At 43.5% G+C, this 21136-nt stretch overlaps 1 protein-coding gene across 1 annotated transcript in view; it reads right to left on the reverse strand.

Annotated features, from left to right (window-relative positions):
* Nucleotides 1-21136, reverse strand: part of LOC137617279 (zinc finger protein 585A-like) — a 203311-nt gene that overhangs the window by 88349 nt on the left and 93826 nt on the right. Inside the window, exon 3 of the mRNA XM_068347277.1 lies at nucleotides 10828-10913. The gene's annotated coding sequence lies outside the window, so the exon portion shown is untranslated. The remainder of the gene's footprint in view (nucleotides 1-10827; nucleotides 10914-21136) is intronic.

The following is a 21136-nucleotide window of genomic DNA, read 5'->3' on the forward strand; positions in this document are numbered from 1 at the left end:
TGTAATTGGGGCATTCGGTCAACAAATGCCTTACTGTTAGAGGTACTAAACAGTTGTCACAATACGGTTGGTGTTGGCCCTTCAGCAGAAACTCATGTATCAACCGAGTGTGACCAATACGGAGACGACAAAGAGACGTCTCCCATTTTCGGGGCATCATATTATACCTCCAAGGAGATATGTCATTTGTTACTTCCCTCATTTTATTGCCATCTTGACTATCCCATTGCTGTTGCCATTTATTGCAAACCAATTTCTTGATGTCAGGTAAGAAATCATTACAGGGAATGGGATACCTTCTTGGCAGCAACTCGGATGCAGCCTCCTTAGCCAGTGAATCTGCCTTCTCATTCCCGGACACACCTACATGTGCTGGAACCCAACAAAATTGAACTGTTATACCTCTCCGTCCAATAATGAAAAGCCATTCTAAAATCTTTAAAACTAGAGGGTTATTAGAATTAAAAACTTCCATAGCTTGAAGGACACTCCTTGCATCACTAAAAATTGTAAAATTACCCTCCTTCTCCAACGCTATTTTCTCAATAGCGGTTAATATGCCATACAGTTCGGCAGTAAATATGGAAGCGGTCAGAGGAAGTGCACCTCTACAATTAAAACCATTACTATGTACTCCAAATCCAACGCCAGCATCAGATTTGGAGCCATCAGTATAGATAAAAGTTGATCCGCTATGTTCTTTAACATGTTCATTAAAAAGAGACCTGGCTTCTATGTCTGACATATTCTTCTTATCTCCAATAAAATATTTACAAAAAGATATCTCTGGTAACTTCCATGGAGGCGTTGATGATACCTTGAATGGAAGTACCTTATTTCTAATTATATCCAGACTATTTAATAATCGTTTCACCTGAAAGCCATAAGGTTGGGGAGATTTTGGGTGCAACTCAAAGTATGATGCGTGTCTTACAAGGCTTGCAGTCTGAAAGGCTAGAGAGTTAGGGAGTCTTTGCAATCTAAACCAATACCGAAGAATGGAAGACATTCGGTAAAGGTCTAGAGGTAACTCTCCAGCATCAACAAGGAGACTTGGGATAGGTGAGGTTTTAAAAGCTCCAGTAGACAATCTAATACCTGCATGATGTATTGAATCTAATACTGTATTTTCAACCGGCTTGGGGTGGCTGAAGAGTATACCTCACAACCATAATTAATTTTGGAAAAAATCAAGGCCTTGTATAATTTTAAAATAGTATTGCGGTCTGCCCCCCATGATGTATGGGCCAATACTTTTAAAATATTCAGAGCTTCAACACATTTAGCTTTTAGCGCTTTTAGGTGAGAAACCCATGTAAGTCTACAGTCAAATATCAAACCTAAAAATTTGGTTTCCGATACACATGGTATCCGTTGACCTTTAATGTATATATCCGGGTCTGGATGTACTCCCCGGATACGACAAAAATGGACAATGGTAGTTTTACTTGTCGAGAACTTAAATCCATTCATGTCAGCCCACTGGATAATTTTATCAATAGAGTGTTGGATTTTTCTCTCAACCATTGCCATTCTAGTGCCAGCAAATGATATTGTGAGATCATCCACAAATAATGTTGAGAGAACATCCTGGGGAATGGCTGAGGATATACCATTAATTGCTAGTGCAAAAAGGGTTACACTCAGCACACTACCCTGAGGAACTCCTTCTTCCTGGCACTTACTCTCTGATAGAGTTTCCCCCACTCTCACTTGAAAAACTCTACGTGAAAGAAATGCCTGAATAAATAGTGGCAGCTCTCCTCTCAATCCCAATTCATGAATGGTTTTAAGTATACCATATCTCCATGTGGTATCATATGCCTTTTCAAGGTCAAAAAATACTGTAACATGGTGCTGTTTGGAAGCAAAGGCTTCACAAATAGAAGACTAGTCGTATCAACACATCAGTCGTTGAGTGCATTTTTCGGAATCCACATTGAATCGGTGATAAAATACCTTTCTTTTCAAGGTACCACATCAGCCTTGCATTGACCATCTTCTCCATGATTTTACATAAACAAGATGTCAATGCAATAGGCCGATAGTTTGCTGCTAAAAACTTGTCTTTACCGGGTTTTAAAAAGGCTAAAATAATGGCTAGTTCCCAAACACTTGGGTAACTATGATCATGCCATATTCTATTAATAATGCTTAAAATAAATAGCTTTGTATTAAAATGTACATGTTTAATCATTGCATATGGAATTCCATCGGGTCCAGGGGCTGTATCGTTGCAATGAGCAAGTGCGGAATCAAATTCTCTTTCAGTGAAAGGAGAATTATAAGACTCTTCCCTTCTTGTTGCAAAATTTAAAATTTTCTTTTCTTCAGTGCTCCTATACTGGTGACCAGGGGCTCCTTCACACTTGCTGGATACATTTGAAAAATGATTAGCCAGGGCATTGCTAACTTCATTTGCTTCAGTTACATACTGGCCATTCACCTTCAACACTGGTGGTGGGTTGGGGGTGAATTTGCCAGCTATCTTTTTTACTTTCCTCCACACAGAAGATGGTGGTGTTCTACTGTTAATAGAGGAAACAAAAGACATCCATGACTGGCGCCTTGCTTCTTTCATGGCACGACGGAACTGTGCTCTACATTTCTTGTACATAGTTAAATTTTCATCACTTCTGCGTCTACGCAATCGTGTTAGAGATCTTCTTGTGGCTCTGTGGAGTGCAGTTAGTTCTGAAGACCACCACGGGACTGGTCGTCGTTTGAATAACCCTGTTGTTTTGGGAATTGAATTGACTCCTGCTGTATGAAGAGTTCCATTCAGTAGGTCTATGGCATCATCAACACTTTCAAACTGTTCTGCTCTCCCTTCGATTTCACTTAGGTCAGAAAATTTAACCCAGTCTGCCTTGTCTAGATTCCAACGTGGCGATCTTTGCAAAGGCGGACCCTTGTTGGTGTTTATAATGATTGGTGCATGATCACTAGTATGCCAATCATCTAATGTCCTCCAATCAAAATCAAGAAGGCAGTTAGAGCTTGCAATTGAAAGGTCAATGCATGACAAAGTACCTGTCTGAACATGGAAGTGTGTGGGCTCTCCTGTATTAAGGAGTCCCACATCCTCATTCTCCACAATTGATGAGATAATATTGCCCCTTGTGTTGGCCAAAACATCACCCCATAAAGGATGTCTACCATTCATATCTCCCAGTAAGAGAAAAGGTTGAGGGAGTTGTTGAATGACCTCTGCTAAATCATCATATAAAATATTATCATTTGGAGGTAAGTACAGAGAGCATATTGTATATTTTCTCCCTATATCAATTTGTACAACAACTGCCTGCAGGGTTGTACGTATAGACATGGGTATTTGGGGAACATCTCGACGAATGTACATGAGACTTCCGCCATGGCTCCCTGCTTGTTGATTATATGGTGTTCTATAGCTAACATACTCTCGAGGACTAGGAGTGTTAGAATCAAGCATACTTTCCTGTAGACATACAATTATGGGGGAATGCTCATGAATTAGGAGCTTAAGTTCTTCATATTTCGCCCTCAAACCCTGACAGTTCCATTGCAAAATGGAGAAAACTATGGATTATCTCTGGAAGACATCTTGGATGAGGTCTTCCCATTAGCAGATTTTAATTTAACATTATTACCAGTAGGTTTCTTCAGAGGTGGTCTTGTTATGTTGGGTTTAACGTTGGTGTTTTTCTTTGTATTCTTTTTATCTATTTGTTGAGGTGGATGGTGGCCCTCAACTTGAATTTCTGATTTATTCAGTCCATCTTCTGGTTCATTAGAAACATCAACAGACAAAACATCAAATTTATTTGATGTCATAACCTTAACGTTTCTAATGGAGGGTGGAGAGAGAGATGGGGGTCTCTCTCTTTTGCGATTAATAGATGGTTGGATTCGAGGTTTTTGCACCTTTCCCACAACAGGTGCATCAGGTAAGTTAGTCTTAAGTGGAACCTCCATCAGATCAGGCAAGGACATGGCCTGAGAGAGGTTTGTATTACTTTTTGTAATGGCGGCTGAAGGCTGTACAGCAATGGGCAATGACCTAGTGTTAATACACCGTGGTAAAGCCTCAGGAGGTGATATGGTTGCCTCGTTATTTGACATTTTGTCAGATAGTATACTTTTTTTTGAGCTATTGGCAGTGCTAGGTTGGTTTGATTTTAATGCCTTAGCATATGTATTTGATTTATTTAATAGTCTTTTGGCATGGGTCACACTTATATGTTCTGAATTTGATTTGTTGAGGGCAGCTTCCTCCAACTTATATAGCTCGCAGATCTTGTCTGTGGATTTGTGATTCGAGCTGCAATTTAAACACCTGGCTCCAAGTGCACACTCTCCATGGTAAGATTTGGAGCAAATACCACACATCTTCTCATTTTTGCAAACTTTGGACGGGTGCCCAAATTTAAAACAATTAAAGCATTGCAATGGCTTCTGCTTGAAGGGTCTTACTTTAATCCTTTCGTTCTCGATAATAATATGAAAAGGTACATCAGCATCCTGGAACGTAAGGATTATCATTGATGTACCTGGGACTTTATGAACTTTCCAAACATTTAATGGAAACATGGCCAGTATCTCCTCCTCTGTAAAATCATATAGATCTCTGTTAAAAACTACGCCCCTTCCGTAGCTAAAATTTAGGTGGGGTTTGACATCTAACTTAATGTCATCATTATTTATTTTCATATTGGACAATATTAACGACTGTGTACTGGATTTGGCATGGATAAGGAAACTATTTTTTCCGAAGCGAGATATATCGCCTGGTGCAATAGTTCCTACTTTTTTCTGAATCAATTTGCATATTTTGAAATAATTCCCTGTAACCCCCTTTGATTCTGCTATAAGCCACATCGGTGGTTTTGGATTTCTCTGGGAGGGCATGACTAAATCTGCGTCTTTTTCCAACCAATCGGCAGGCCTGTACACATCTAAATCTTTTGGTACCTTATCGCAGAGAGCAGCCGCGACATTCAAGTTATTAATTTTAATATTCTTCAAATTACTTATTGCAGCTTACCAGGGGAGTCCCTCTTGAGAGACTCTCCAACCGGCAGGTCTCAGTCTCGGCAACCGAGATCCTTAACCAGGAGAAAGTTGCGAAGTGTGCTATGCAAGCCACGTTGGGGACCTTAGGTATCCTGATACGTTCTGAGGACTTCTCCAAAGAATGAACTAGGAATGCTATGGAGACTTTCCTTCTCTCGGGTACTCGCACGATCGAGTTTCTGGCCCACCAAGTCTCAAACTTGTGGGCAAACACCATCCTGAAATGTCGGGATGCGGTAGCTGAGAGATTCCATCAGAAGGTTCCTAGCACTGAGATCAATAGGCTCAGACATTCCTCTTTAGAGGGATCCATCCTGTTTGAGCCTAAGGATGTGGAACGGGTCGCTGAGAGGTGGAGGAAGTCTCATCAAGACTCCCTCCTTCATAGGGCTTTAACATCTAAGCCCTATTAGCCTCCAGCACCACAGCAGTCCCGTCCAGCCAAGACCGCTAAAACGACGACAGCAGCGAAGATCGTGGTGTCTAAGCACTTTCCTGTCAAGGATAGGAAAGGCAAAAAGTACTCCAGGGGAGGCAAGAATCCTAGAGGGAGCAGCCGAGGCCGCAAATGCTAGGATAGACAGTCCCCTAGCATGTCCACCAGTGGGGGGATGCCTACAAAGTTGCTCAGACAAGTGGAAGCAACTCGGGCCGAATTCCTGGATGATTTCCATGATCAGTCAAGGATATCGCGTCCCGTTCATAACATCTCTACCTCCCCTGACAACGAATCCAGTGTCATTGAGCTCCCTTGCCATGGGATCGGCCAGGGGGCAAGCCCTTCGGGCAGAAGTCCAGACCCTGTTGAAGAAGGGCACTCTCCAAGAGATCCTCGACGAGTCTCCAGGCTTCTTCAGTCGACTCTTTTATGTAAAGAAGGCGTCTGGAGGCTGGAGACCAGTCATCGATCTCTCAGCTCTGAAAAAGTTTGTCAAACAAACTCCGTTCAGCATGGAGACGGCAGACACGGTCAGACTAGCAGTAAGTCCACAAGACTTCATGTATACACTGGACCTAAAGGACGCATCCTTCCAGATCCTAGTCCATCCGTCTTCAAGGAAGTACTTAAGATTCAGCCTAGACAACAAAAAGTACCAGTTCAAGGCACTGTGCTTCGGTCTCTCCACAGCACCTCAAGTTTTCACCTGTGTGTTCACCCTAATATCATCGTGGAACAGGATTGGCATCCGTCTCCTCCGTTATTTGGACGACTGGTTAATCCTAGCAGACTGGGTGTCATCCTTTCTTCAACACCAAGACAAACTTCTGACACTTTGCCAGGATCTGGGGATCATGGTAAATCTCGAGAAGTCCTCACTGCTTCCCACTCAAAAACTGGTATACTTAGGCATGATTATAGACACCAATCTCCACAAAGCCTTCCCATCAGACGACAGGATAGCAAGGCTGAGGAAGGTCGCAAGTCCTTTCTCAGACGAGAAGAACTTCCAGCCCAATCGTGGTTACGTCTCCTCGGTCACCTTTCATCGCTGGCTCACCTAGTTCCCAACGGTTGCCTCAGGATGAGATCCCTCCGGTGGCGACTCAAGTCCCGGCGGAATCAAGGTTACGATTCTCCGGACGTCCAGATCCCCATGGGACCTCTGGAACTGACGGACTTCCAGTGGTGGGTGGCAGACGAGAACCTACGAAAAGGAGTGGATCTTCTCGTCCTCCCCCCAGATTTGATGCTGTTTTCGGACACTTCAATGAAAGGGTGGGGCCCACGTGCTGCACCACACGACATCAGGCCTTTGGTCAGAGTCAGAAAAGTATCTACATATAAATCTCCTAGAGATGAAGGCCATCTTCCTGGCCCTTCAACAGTTCAAACAGTACCTGGCAAGTCACTCTGTGGTGGTGATGAGTGACAACACCACAGTAGTGGTCTACATCAACAAACAAGGAGGTACTTTTTCGCAGCAACTACAGTATCCCATCTAGCAGAATAGATACTGAGATGGGCCGTAATCCACTCGATACCACTATCGGCACACTTCATTCCAGGCAAAAGGAATGTGCTCGCCGACAATCTGAGCAGAGCATCTCAGATAGTGAGTACCGAGTGGTCTCTGGATCATCTAGTAGCCAACAGAGTCCTGACTTTGTGGGGTTCTCCGACTGTGGATCTTATCACAACGGCCCTGAACTTCAGGCTCCCGGTGTACTGTTCCCCAGTACCAGATCCCAAGATGCTTTCCAACAATGGTGGGACATCGACGTATACGCCTTTCCCCCCATTCTGTCTGATGAGGAGGGTACTCAACAAGACCAGAACATCAGTCAATCTTTCAATGACCCTCATAGCTCCGCTATGGCATCACGCGGAATGGTTCCCGGATCTTCTGCAACTCCTAACGGAGCTACCAAGAGAACTTCCTCCACGACACAATCTTCTCATACAACCACATGCCAACATCTTCCACAAAGCCGTAGGTTCACTTCGACTTCACGCCTGGAGACTACCCAGCATCTCCTCTCTGAGAGAGGATTTTCGCAACAAGTTGCTGTCAGGATGTCTGGACACCTGCGAAAGTCTTCTGCAGAAATCTACCAGGCAAAGTGGAAAGTCTTCTGTGGTTGGTGTCGTGGAAGGGGTATCTTTCCACTCGATGCCACTATTCTAACAATAGCGGAGTTCCTTGTGTATTTGCATGAAGAAATGCGCCTTTCAGTCTCGGCAGTGAAAGGCTATCGCTCAGCCTTAGCTTTCAGGCTGAAAAGAATGGACATTTCTTCATCGCTAGAACTTTCCCTACTCATTCGTAGTTATGAAACTGCCCTCAGTCGGAAGTGAGAACTCCCCCATGGAACGTGGTTTGAGTTCTCAGGTCTCTAAAGAGACCTCCCTTTGAACCATTATGCCAGGCTTCAGATCGCCACATAACCTGGAAGACGGTATTCGTGCTAGCTTTGGCCTCGGCCAAGCGAGTCTGTGAACTTCATGGTTTCTCGTATGACATCGCCCATTCAAGGGGATGGGGGGAGGTAACGTTCAGCTTCGTCCCTGAGTTTATTGCTAAGACTCAGAATCCTGGAGTGGCGGATCCTCGATTCGACTTCTTCCGGATTTCTAGTCTCCGTTCTGTAACAGATGACCCAGACCATCTCTTACTATGCCCAGTAAGGAGCTTGAGGCTATACCTCAAAAGAACAGCTGCAGTCCATCCTCATGTGCCAGCACTATTCGTCAGCACAAGATTCGTAGGGTCATTGACCTGGCCTTGAATCCAGATCCTCCTCCGTCCCGCCGCCCTAGAGCACATGATGTCAGGGGCATAGCTACGTCCCTGGCCTTCAAAAGAAATTTCTCAGTGAAGCAGGTTCTTCAAGCGGGGCGTGGAAGCGTCAAACAACGTTCACAGCTCACTACCTGCAACGCGATACGTTCTCTATCGGCCCTGTGGTGGCTGCACAACAGCTAGTTTAAAACCTCAAGCTCCTTATTGGACAAGTAGCAGAAGGTTGAGGGCATTGGTACCCGGTTTTAGTCTGCATGAATGAAAAGGTTTGACTGGCCTTATTCTTTTCTTCTTTTCTCTTTGGGAAAGCAGCATCCTGGGTTCTCTGCATAGCTGACCTCAAACCACTGCAGGTAAACCATGCTTCCTTGTGTTCCTAGTATTAAGATTAATACTGTTACGTCCCCATACCCTGACGAGGTGGTATTGGGAAAGTCCTAGTCTCCATGTTTCCATCTAAAGAACTTCAGAACCACTTCTTAGGACGAGTCACACTTCTTCATACCTTCACACACAGCTTGCGTAGGCCGCAGTCCTTGCGTAGCAAGATTCTAGCGAGGTGCAGGGACTCTTTATTTCTTGGGTGCTTACACATTCAAATAACGAGCCCCCGAGCAAAGCCAAAAAGCCAGACTGGCTGGAACGTCCACCCTTCCTAATGGGTGAGTCACCCTATTAAATAGCGTGGTTTGTATTCCAGTTATGGAACAAATGACAAATTCGTAGATAATTTGTATTTTTCCTAACTATACAAAACTTAGCTATTTAACCAAACTTGCCCGCCAGCCCAATCCCCCTTGAAGTCTTACCTCCAAGCAAAGTGAATTCAAGCACAGGTGTGTGTGAGGAGGAGGGTAGCAAGCTACCCTCCCCTACCCCCCGCTAACTAGCGGTGTGGGTAGTAAACCCTCGTTAAATTTTAATGGCTCGTCATTTCAGCTACGCCGAAAGTAATACTGTACCCCTATTAAATAGCTAAGGTTTGTATAGTTAGGAAAAATACAAATTATCTACGAATTTGTCATATTTGTTTGCAGAATTGATAGATGATTAGCCTGAACACCCTTCCATCGTCTCACATTTCAAAAGCTATGAGAAAGTTTTTTCACATCCGCAAGTGCACATTCAATTTTCCTAGTTCTTCAGTTAAAATTGAGTAATAAGGTGTTTCACCTGTACTTGCCTTTTCCGTAATATTTTCAATATCAACCTTTGCACCCACTTCTGCTGGAGCAATCTTATGACTGATTTTCAATATAATTGAGCACGTAACTATTATTCGAATGAAGCCATGCTTTGCAAGGAAGGTTTTCACAATGACTATATATTTTTAAGCTACCAGCATTTTCTTGGTTTGTGGTAAACCTAGTTTTCACTGTCAACTAATTTCTCTTTTTCCCTTTTTCGATTCTATAAACCTGCAATAATCCATTCTGTAAAAGAAAAATTGAGATAACTTTGAAATAAGGTTAGTGAAAAGTATATGAAAACTAATAGTTTGCCTTTAAAAGTATGCTGTCCCGAATACAAGGTTATAATTAAGCATTTCAAATGTAGATTAGTAGTCAAACAATGGAATAACTAAAGTAATCATTTAGTAATGAAGTAGTTAAGTGTTACAAATACAGGTTGTTTTTTAGAATCAAAATGTCAGTGACTGAATTATCCAGTACTATTTTGTTTGAACACCTTCCCTACTACCTGCCAATGACTAACAACGCTTAGTTATAATTTTAACAACTGAATTCCAGCTACTCTAAAAACATACCCCTATCATAGGGCGAGGCTTTGTATCCATGTACTGCACGAACAAATGATACAATAGTATTTTTATTTGCATTGTGAGTCCAATGCTATCAATTACAGTAGCACCCCAGCCTACAAATAGCTTTGAATACGAGCATACAAAATTGAATTGGTTTACAAGTATTACTTCTGTCTGAAATAAAAAAAATATTGCACTAAATGGGTTCTTTTAGCGGACAAGTACTAAAGAGACTATCACGCAATGTGCAGATATCAGTCACTTGATGCCCATATACCAAGCATGTAGTGTTCTCAAGCTTTCTATCCCACCTTGTCTCACATTAGATAACAACAAACCCCCTTGTTCATAACCTCAGACTCTGCCATTCTCTGAGCAGCTTTAGTAGAAGCATCATTTCATCTGAGCATCTAGGGAACTGTTCTTTATTGAGTTGTGACCATGTGTTGTTTGCAAAGTTGTATTCAACATAAAGGAATTTTGTGCTGCATGGTAAAGTTAGTATTATGACAATGGCCACCAAAAAGATAAGACAGTCAAGAGATGATGACAGTGGAAGTGAAAAAGGAAAAATCACGGAACATGAACGCAGTATGCTTGCGGCCGACCTGCCTAAACTGTATAATTGTACAACAGTATCCACAATGGGTACAGTTACAATTCTGAACAAAAAAACAAGATATCAATTCAACTGACGTTGCAAAAGGGGTAACAATATTAAGAAATCAACGGTATTGTGTTCTTAACGTTGAAACAGTTTCTGCTTACCTGGATTCTGGATAAGGTGCAGCACCAAGCGTATGAGGAAATTTCTTTCGTGAAGGAGTAGGGACAGGTTGACAGACCTCTTGTTTCTGGTGAAATTACAATAATTTTAAGAAAGGGGGAAACTGTGCCAAATTTTGTAGAAATATGACAAATATACAGTAAAAGATAATTTGTATTTTCCTTAACTAAACAAACCTGAGTTCTTTACTATAGGATAAGAGTTAAGACTGGAATACAACAGTTAAAACTTTTAATAAGGTGTAAACAACCAGCAGGTAATTACCTTCCCGGCATCAGGAAGGCAACCACCTTCACTGTAGCTCCCCGAAACCTCAAATGGATTGCAGCCGGGACTTACGTCAGTTGTTGATGATGGCTGGAAAGTTTGGGTACAGAACTCAGGTTTGCATAGTTAGGAAAAATACAAATTGCTTTTAAAAATGATATTTCCATAATAAAATAAATGTTTGAACATACTTACCCGCTGGTTATAAATAATAGCTTTATTCTTTCTTTCTGACCGGCAGAAAATTCAAAACTTGCGCCCATCGCATCTATATGCCAGGTATACACTAGCGCCACCATGGAGCTAGGCCGAACTATCCCTCTTAGTCTCAGATTTTTTTATGCCCATAGGTCTCTAGAGGGGAGGAAGGGGGGGATTTTAAGTTATATAACCAGCGGGTATGTATGTTCAAAAATTTATTTTATTATGAAAATATCATTTTTAAACATTTAAACTTACCCGCTGGTTATATATAATAGCTGATTGACACCTTTGGTGGCGGGTCAGAGACAGCAAGATTAATGGAATTTCACTTAAGAGTTTATAAAACAAAAAACTTAGCTCAAGGGTTCCTACCTATTTAGGACGCTGACTTCAATGGCTCTCTGCAATCATAAGTCTGCTGTCCTTGAGAACCAGCGACCCACCCAGGGGGCTGAAGAACTCTAGGAGCAGTCAAACGGTGAATAACCTAATGCTAACAGGACCTCTACCAATACCCTTGTTCTGGGCACTCTCAAGGAACAATTGACTACCTGACTCAATCAAAGATTGCGGAAGATTGTCTAACAATTTCCTCCAATCCTAAAAATATATACAAGTTCCAAGAGGGGAAAAGGGTACTAGGGATTTAAGGGAGTGTAGTGGTAGATCCTTCACCTACTACTGCATTCGCTGCTACGAATGGTCCCAAAGTGTAGCAGTCCTCATAAAGAGTCTGGACACGTTTTAGATAATGTGATGCGAATATAGATTTACTTCTCCAAAACGTTGTATCCATTATACTTTGCAGAGAACGATTTTGTTTAAAGGCTACAGAAGTTGCCACTGCTCTAACTTCATGAGTTTTAACTTTTAAGAGTTTAAGTTCTGCCTCACCACACTGTGCGTGAGCATCTTTAATTAAAATTCTTATAAAATATGATAAGGAGTTTTTTGACATAGGTAAAGAAGGCTTTTTTACAGCACACCAAAGAGTGTCTGAACTGCCTTTTAAACTTTTACTCCTGTCTAAATATACTCTTAATGCTCTAACAGGACAAAGAACCTATTCTATTTCGTCACCCCCCAAATCAGAGAGATTAGCAATTTAGAAAGATTTTGGCCAAGGGTGAGAAGGACGTTTGTTTTTGGCTACAAAATTAAGCTGCATGGAGCATACAGCTTTCCAGTTTCTAAAGACAACGTTTTTACTAAAAGCATGAACCTCACTGACCCTTTTAGCTGTTGCTAGGCTTACTAAAAATAGAGTCTTTAGAGTCAGATCTTTAAAAGAAGCAGAGCTCAGGGGTTCAAATCTGTCACTCATAAGAAATTTTAAAACTACGTCCCAATTCCAGGCTGGTGAATCTTGTTGACGTTTTTACAGGTTTCAAAGGATCTAAGCAGATCCTGAAGGTCCTTGTTATTCGAGAGGTCTAATTGTCTATGCCTGAAGACCGTTGCTAACATACTCCTATATCCCTTAATGGTAGAGGAGGAGAAATTGTTCTTTCTTCCAAGTTCTAGAAAGAAATCGGCAATTTGAGCTATAGAGGTACTGGAAGAAGAAACTGAGTTCGTTTTACACCATGCTCTAAAAACTTCCCACTTGGATTGGTACACTCTGATAGTTAAAGTTCTCCTTGCTCTAGCAATAGCCTTGGCTGCCTCCTTCGAAACTCCTCTAGATCCTGCGAGTTTTTCGATAATCTGAAGGCAGTCAGACAGAGCTGGGAGATTTAGATGGTTTCTTGCCAAGTGTGGTTGTCTGAGAAGATCTATTCTCAATGGCAAGCTTCTTGGGACGTCCACCATCTATTCCAGTACCTCTGTGAACCGACCTCTTGACGTCCAGAATGGGGCTATCAACGTCAATCTGGTTCCCTCGTGAGAGACAAACTTTTGCAGAACTTTGTGCAGCACTTTGAAAGGTGGAAAGGCATACAGATCTAGATGTGACCAGTCCATCAGGAATGCGTCTATGTGTGACACTTCTAGATCCGGAACTGGGGAGCAGTAATTCTCTAGTCTTTTGTTCTTTGAGGTTGCGAATAGATCCATCAGGGGACGACCCCATAATCGCCAAAGTTTCTTGCATACCTCTAAATGCAGTGTTCACTCTGTGGGGAGAACTTGGTTCCTCCTGCTGAGGCTGTCTACCCTCACATTCCTTTCCCCTTGAATGAATCTTGTTAATAAGGAAATATTTCTTTGATGTGCCCAACTGAGAAGCATTTTTGCTAACTCGTAAAGAGGCCTGGAATACGTTCCCCCTTGCTTCGCTATGTATGCCAAAGCTGTGGTATTGTCCGCATTGATTTGGATAACTTTGTTTCGTACTAGATTCTCGAACCCCTTGAGAGCTAATAGGACTGCCAACAGTTCCTTCTGGTTGATGTGAAGACTTAGTTGTGGATTTGTCCACAGACCCGAAATCTCCGACTTTCCCAGTGTTGCTCCCCACCCCAAGTCCGAGGCGTTGGAAAACAACACTAGGTCTGGGCTCTTCTGTTCCAAAGAGAGACCCTCCTGGAGTCTGTTTAAGTTGTTCCACCAACACAGGCACTCTTTTATCTGTTCCACAAGAGGAATGCTCTCTTTGTCTAGACTGTTCTCTTTGTTCCAATGACAATTGAGATGGAACTGAAGGTGTCGTAAATTTAACTTCCCCAGACGCACGAATTGTTCCAGTGAGGAGAGGGTTCCCAGGAGACTCATCCACTCCCTCACTGAACAAAGCTACTTCTTTAAAAGGGCATGAAGCCTTAGGAGAGCTGACTGAATCCTTTCAGGTGATGGAAAAACCTGAAAAGTCAGACTGTGAATCTCCATCCCCAAATAAAGAATCTTCTGTGAAGGGATCAATTGAGACTTCTCTACATTTACCAGCAGTCCTAACTCCTTTGCCAGGCTTATTGTTAGACGCAAATTCTCCAGACAGCGATTGAATGATGGGGCTCTTAGTAGCCAATTGTCCAAATACAGGGAGGCCCTAATGCCTCTTGAGTGGAGCATGCTTGCCACATTCATCATGATCTTTGTGAATATCAGAGGGGCGGTAGTAAGGCCGAAGCATAGGGCCCGGAATTGGAATACTTCCTTCCTGTAGACAAACATTAGATAACATTTGCAACTTGGGTGAATTGGAACATGAAAATAAGCACCCTGGAGGTCAAACGAGACCATCCAGTCGCCTTTCCTTACTGCCGCAAGAACTGAACTTTAGGATTCCATTGTAAATTTCGTCTTTTGGACGTAGTTGTTGAGGGCACTTATGTATACGACTGGCCTCCATTCTCCCGAGCTCTTGGGAACCAGGAACAGCCTGTTGTAGAAGCCTGGTGGTTCTAAGTCCTTCACCCTCTCTATCGCCCCCTTCTCCAGCAAGAGGGACATTTGGAGTTGCATGGCCTGCCTCTTTACTTCTTCCTTGTATTTGGGAGAAAGATCCACCGGGTTTGAAATTAACGGGGGTTTTGAGATGAAGGGGATTTTGTAGCCCTTCTTTAAAACTTGGACAGACCACGGGTCTGCTCCCTTTTCCTCCCAGGTCTGCCAAAATTTGCGCAGCCTGGCCCCCACTGCTGTCTGAAGGTACAGGCAGTCAGATTCTGCTCCTGCCTGACCTAGAACCTCTTCTTGCTCTGGTCCTTCTACTATCAGGTCTGAAGCTGCTTCTGCCGACTGTTTTTCCTCAAAAAAACTTTGTCGTTTGCGGAAATGTAGAATCATCCTTAAACCCATGAGTAGAAAAATGTTGGAAGGACCTTCCTTGCCGACTTAGCAACCAGATCATGAATAGCCTTTTGAGTGCGGGCAGAAGCTACCTCCTTTACCAGTTCCTGATGGAAAAGAGAAGGAGAAAGAGGAGCATAGAGCAACTCTGACCTCTGGAACGGAGTGACCCCCACAGAGAGAAAAGAGCACATAGTCTCTCGCTTCTTGACCACCCCTGCTGTGAATAAGGCTGCCAATTCATTTGAACCATCTCTTACGGCTTTGTCCATGCAGGACATAATATGAATAAGATTAGGAGTCTCAGGGTACTTTAGAGCAGTGACTTTCTTTCCCAAGGTACCCAGAGACCAGTCAAGAAAATTAAAAACCTCAAAAGCTCTATATATGCCTATAAGAAGATGGTCGAATTCAGTTATGGACCAGGAGATCTTCGTTCTCCTCATAGCAAAGCGTCGAGAAGAGTCCACCAAACTTGAGAAGTCGCCCTGAGCAGAGGCAGGAACTCCCAAACCTAAGACACCTCCTGTTTCATACCAAATACTGGACTTGGAAGCTAACTTGGCTGGTGGAAAAAAGAAGTTTGTCTTTTCTGCAACTCTCTTAGACTGCATCCAGTTCTCCATTAATTTTAATGCTCTCTTAGAAGAGCGTGAGAGAACCATTTTAGTGAATTTTGGAGGGGAGCGAGGAGTTAAAGGAGTAAAATTGTCAGGAAATAATTCTGAGAATATCAGCATAATTTTCCAGAAATCAACAGAATGTTGTGTTGTTTTATTTCTTTCATCTTTAGAGGCAATGTCCAATGGTTCATCAAAGGATGAATGATCATCAAGATCCTCTACAGAAATAATAGCAGCAGGAGTAATCGCTTCTAGTTCTGAAAAGCGCCGCTCGTGCACGCGGGCGTCAGGAGCGCGATGCGCGCGATCAAGTGGCTCAGCTTGTTTACTTGCTTGGCGCTCACTAAGGTTGCGCTTGGCGTCACGTTCGTGTGCATGCTGAATTGAAATAGACTGACGTTTGGCGTCATGGTCCGCTTGACAGGAGACGTCACGGTCTCTTTGTTTTAAGTCACCCTTTACTAGGTGCGGCGCGTCACGTTCAGGCGCCTGGTGCGTGAGTTCGCGCTCAGCTGCTTGGCGCTTGGCGTCGCGCTTAGAATGATGACTCCCAACGTCACGCTCATTCGCTTAACGTTTACTTTCAACAGAAATAGGTACTGCAAGAGTATTAGCAGACTTAAAAGCGGCAATTCTATCAACCCGATCAACATCGCGTGTAAAGGTAGGCCGCCTGTGCGACATCGCGTCACGATCGGAATCGTGACGAACCAATGCTTTGTCGACTGTGGGCTGATAAGAATGCATGAATGTAGAAAGTTGTTGTTTCATATAAAGCAGTATAAACCACTTAGGATCCTGCTTAGGCCGCCTGTGCGACATCGTTTGCGAAACAGGAGTCGAAACTTCCATAGCGAATTCTCGCTCTTCGTCGCTCTCATAACGCTCCTCATAAGCGGGAGATTGAATCCAGTCCGATGAGGTGATGGTGCATGTACCGTAACCTCAGACTCAGGAATAATTTCTGATTCAGTCTGAATCATTCTGTCAATATCTGACGTTTTGTTAGACTGCTTAGGCGGAGAGCATTGAGAATGCAGCTGAAAGCGTTCTGGCGAGTCCCAATGACTACAACCAGGCCTTTGCGATGAAGGATCGCGACCTTGCGTGCCTTCATCCGCCTTTCTTTTAAGGGGTCTGGAAGCTTGACGCCAGCCTTTTCCTTGTTTAGTCTGAGGATGAGGATAAAAAACAAACCTCACCTTTCTCATGGTGAGGGGGAGCGATCTGAGAAATAGATTCAACAGGAACGCTCGAAGATACGTCTGCGCGCTTGAATACACCTCTCGTTCCCTTTCGCTGATCGACTTTACTTCTCCCATGGGTCCAGGAGCTTGCAAGAGGTCTAAGGCTAGGTGAACGACAAGAACGCGCACCCTCCACATCACTGAACACAATAACATCACTAATAATATTACCACTTTTGAGCAGATTAACCTCGGACAAAATTTGGTCTCTGTCCGCTGCTAGCGATTCCACTCTCGAACCAAGAGCCCGGATCGCTGTCATCATATCTTTCATTGTTGGTTCAGATTGAATAGGATTAGGTTCAGGATCTACCATTATCGGGGAATTAGGTTCAATGATATTTGAAAATGATACATCCCTTGAACAAGAGGAACTACGTCTAATTCTATCCCTTTCCAATTTACGAGAATAGCGATCAAAAGCTAACCATTGACTCTCGGATAATTCAAAACACTCTTGACATCTATCCTCAAAATTACATATCTTACCCCGACATTTAATGTAAACTGTATGGGGATCCACAGAGGCTTTTGGAAGTCGAGTTTTACACCCTTTAATGCACTTCCTATATGAAGGGGAGGGGTCAGCCATTTTGAAAATTTAAATAGAGATCAAATCAAGCAAGGGTCAAAATTAATTCAAATTAATTCAAATCAGTAGATATCCAAGAGAATCTGTAAGCTAGTCCAATAAATGCAAAAGTCAAAACCAATAGACAATTGTACATCACCAAGAACACTGTTAATTCCTGATAAACGGCAAGTGAATTTCCAAAGCTCTTGCCAATATGGCGGCAGAAAGAAATCTGATACTAGGAGGGATAGTTCGGCCTAGCTCCATGGTGGAGCGAGTGTATACCTGGCATATAGATGCGATGGGCGCTTGTTTTGAATTTTCTGCCGGTCAGAAAGAATAAAGCTTTTATACATAACCAGCGGGTAAGTTTAAATGTTTAAAATTTGTCATTTGTTCCTACACAATATAAACTATATGAGTCTAATCCTTAGGAGGAAGAAAGTCCCCATTCCAACTGGCTAGAAACTTAATCTGGGAATCTTGACCTTAGCATTAGTGCTCCATTCCTGATCCCTACACCTTGTGAGCCATAAAATGAAGCAAAAAAAGGATGACACTGCCTGTGCAATCTTAGGTATCTTGAGCTAGACCTCTATGAGCTTTAAGCAAAGCAATGATGCAAAGGCATCGTGGAAGGTTGTGTCTAAAAAGTAAAACAGGTTTATTTGGTTACATAACCTCCCCTCTCGCAAGGAATGTGGGGAAAACTCTCTCAAGTACTTAGGAACCCTGCAACTGAAAGAAAAATGAGCTTACCTATCTCTAGATCAATTCCAGCTGACAAGGTTTTAAAGCTGTACCCCTAGATATAGGAAAGGTTGAAAACTAAAGGCTAGTCACTTTCATCCCAGACTTACTCGTAACCTTAGACCTTGACACTGATATGGGGAGGTTGCAGCAGATGTGGAAGGTGTGGAAGTTCTCTCAGGATCTCTACAAGAAGATGAATCAGAAAAGCATATACAGTACTGTGCTCTTACTCTCGATGCAGCCAAAATGACAAATTCGTAGATAATTTGTATTTTCCTAACTATACAAACTTTAGCTATTTAATAGGGGTATTACTTTTGGCGTAGCTGAAATGACGAGCCATTAATTTTTAACGAGGGTTAACTACCCACACCGCTAGTTAGCGGGGGGGGGGGGGGTGTAGTTTGCTACCGCTACTCCTCACACACCTGTGATTGAGCTCACTTTGCTTGGAGGTAGACTTCAAGGGGGAAGGGGCTGGCGGGCAAGTTTGGTTAAAATAGCTAAGGTTTGTATAGTTAGAAAAATACAAAAAAATCTACGAATTTGTCATTTGTTCCGTAACTGGAACACAAACCACGCTACAGTATTTAATTGGGGTGACTCACCCATTAGGAAGGGTGGAGGTCCCAGCCAGTCTGGCTTTTGGCTTTACCCGGGGGCTCCTTATCTGAGTGTGTTAGCACTCAAGAAATAAGGAGCCAGTGCACCTCGCTAGAACCTTGCTATGCAAGGTTTGCGGCCTACGCAAGCTTTGTGTGAAGATATGTAAAAGTGTGACTCGTCCTAAAAAGTTGTTCCAAGTTCTTTAGATGGAAAAACTGTGCATTAGGACTTTCCCAATACAGTACTACCTCGTCAGGGTATGGGACGCAACAGTATTAATCTTAATACTAGGTACACAAGGGAGCATGGTTTACCTGCAGTGGTTTGAGGTCAGCTATGCAGAGAACCCGGAATGCTGCTTTCCCCAAGAGAGGGGATGATGAAGAAAAGAATAAGGGCCAGTCAAACCTTTTCATTCATGCAGACTAAAACCAGGTAACAATGACCTCAACCTTCTGCTACTTGTCCAATAAGGAGCTTGAGGTTTTAAACCATCTGTTGTGCAGCCACCACAGGACCGATAGAAAACATATCGAGTCTCCTGTGGGTCACATCTTGCAGGTAGTGGGATGTGAACGTATTTTGACGTTTCCACACCCCAGCTTGAAGAACCTGCGTCACTGAATAATTTCTTTTGAAGGCCAGGGACGTAGCTATGCCCCTAACATCATGTGCTCTGGGGCGACGTGACGGAGGAGGGCCTGGATTCAGTGCAAGGTCAATGACCCTGCAAATCCATGCTGAGATGGTGTTCTTGGTGACCCTCCTCTTAGTCCTTCCTGTGCTGATGAATAATGCTGGCACACGAGGACAGGCTGCAGCTGTTCTCTTGAGGTACAGCCTCAAACTCCTTACTGGGCATAGTAAGAGATGGTCTGGGTCATCTGTTACAGTACGAAGAATAGAAATGCGGAAGGAGTCGAATCGAGGATCCGCTACTCCCGGGTTCTGAGTCTTAGCAATAAACTCAGGGACAAAGCTGAACGTTACCTTCCCCCATCCCCTTGAATGGGCGATGTCTTATGAGAGACCATGAAGTTCACCGACTCGCTTGGCAGAGGCCAAAGCTAGCAGGAACACCGTCTTCGAAGTCAGGTGGCTATTTGTTGCCTGGCACAATGGTTCATAGGGAGGTTTCTTACGAGACCTGAGAACTCGAACTACGTTCCATGGGGGGAGGTCTCACCTCTGACTGGGGGCAGGTAAGTTCATAACTACGTATGAGTAGAGAAAGTTCTAGCGATGAAAAAATGTCCATTCCTTTCAGTCTGAAGGCGAGGCTTAAGGCTGAGAGATAGCCTTTCACTGCCGAGACTGATAGGCGCATTTCTTCACGCAAATACATGAGGAACTCCGCTATTGCTGGAATAGTGGAATCGAGTGTAGAGATACACCTTCCACGACACCAACCACAGAAGATTTTCCAATTTGCCTGGTAGACTGCTGCTGATGATTTTCGCAGATGTCCAGACATTCTAATCGCAACTTGTTGCAAAAATCCTCTCTCAGAGAGGAGATGTTGGATAGTCTCCAGGCGTGAAGTCGTAGCGAGGCTACGGATTTGTGGAAGATGTTGGCGTGTGGTTGTTTGAGTAGATTGTGTCGTGGAGGGAGTTCTGGTGGCTCCGTTTGGAGTTGCAGAAGGTCCGGGATCCATTCTGCGTGATGCCATAACTGAGCTATGAGGGTCATTCAAAGATTGACCGATGTTCTGGGCTTGTTGAGTACCCTCCTCATCAGACAGAACAGGGAAAGGCGTAAACGTCGATGTTGTCCCACCGTTGTTGGAAAGCATCTTACCAGAGAGCCTTGTGATCTAGGACTGGGGAACAGTACAGCGGGAGCCTGAAGTTCAGGGCCGTTGCGAAGAGGTCTACAGTCGGAGAACCCCACAAAGTCAGGACATTGTTGGCTACTAGATGATCCAAAGACCACTCAGTACTCACTATCTGAGATGCTCTGCTCAGGTTGTCAACGAACACATTCTTTTTGCCTAGTGGTATCGAGTGGATTTCGGCCCATCTCAGTATCTCTACTGCTAGATGGGAAAGTTGCTGTGAAAAAGTAACTCCTTCTTTGTTAATGTAGGCCACTACTGTGGTGTTGTTACTCATCACCACCACAGAGTGACTTGCCAGGAACTGTTGTAACTGTTGAAGGGCCAGAAAGACAGCCTTCATCTCTAGGAGATTTATGTGGAGGTACTTTTCTGACTCTGACCAGAGGCCTGAGGTTGTGTGGTGCAGCACATGGGCCCCCACCCTTTTTTTGAAGCGTCTGATAA

The sequence above is a fragment of the Palaemon carinicauda genome, chromosome 2, assembly GCF_036898095.1.
Source record: "Palaemon carinicauda isolate YSFRI2023 chromosome 2, ASM3689809v2, whole genome shotgun sequence".
NCBI lineage: Eukaryota > Metazoa > Arthropoda > Malacostraca > Decapoda > Palaemonidae > Palaemon > Palaemon carinicauda.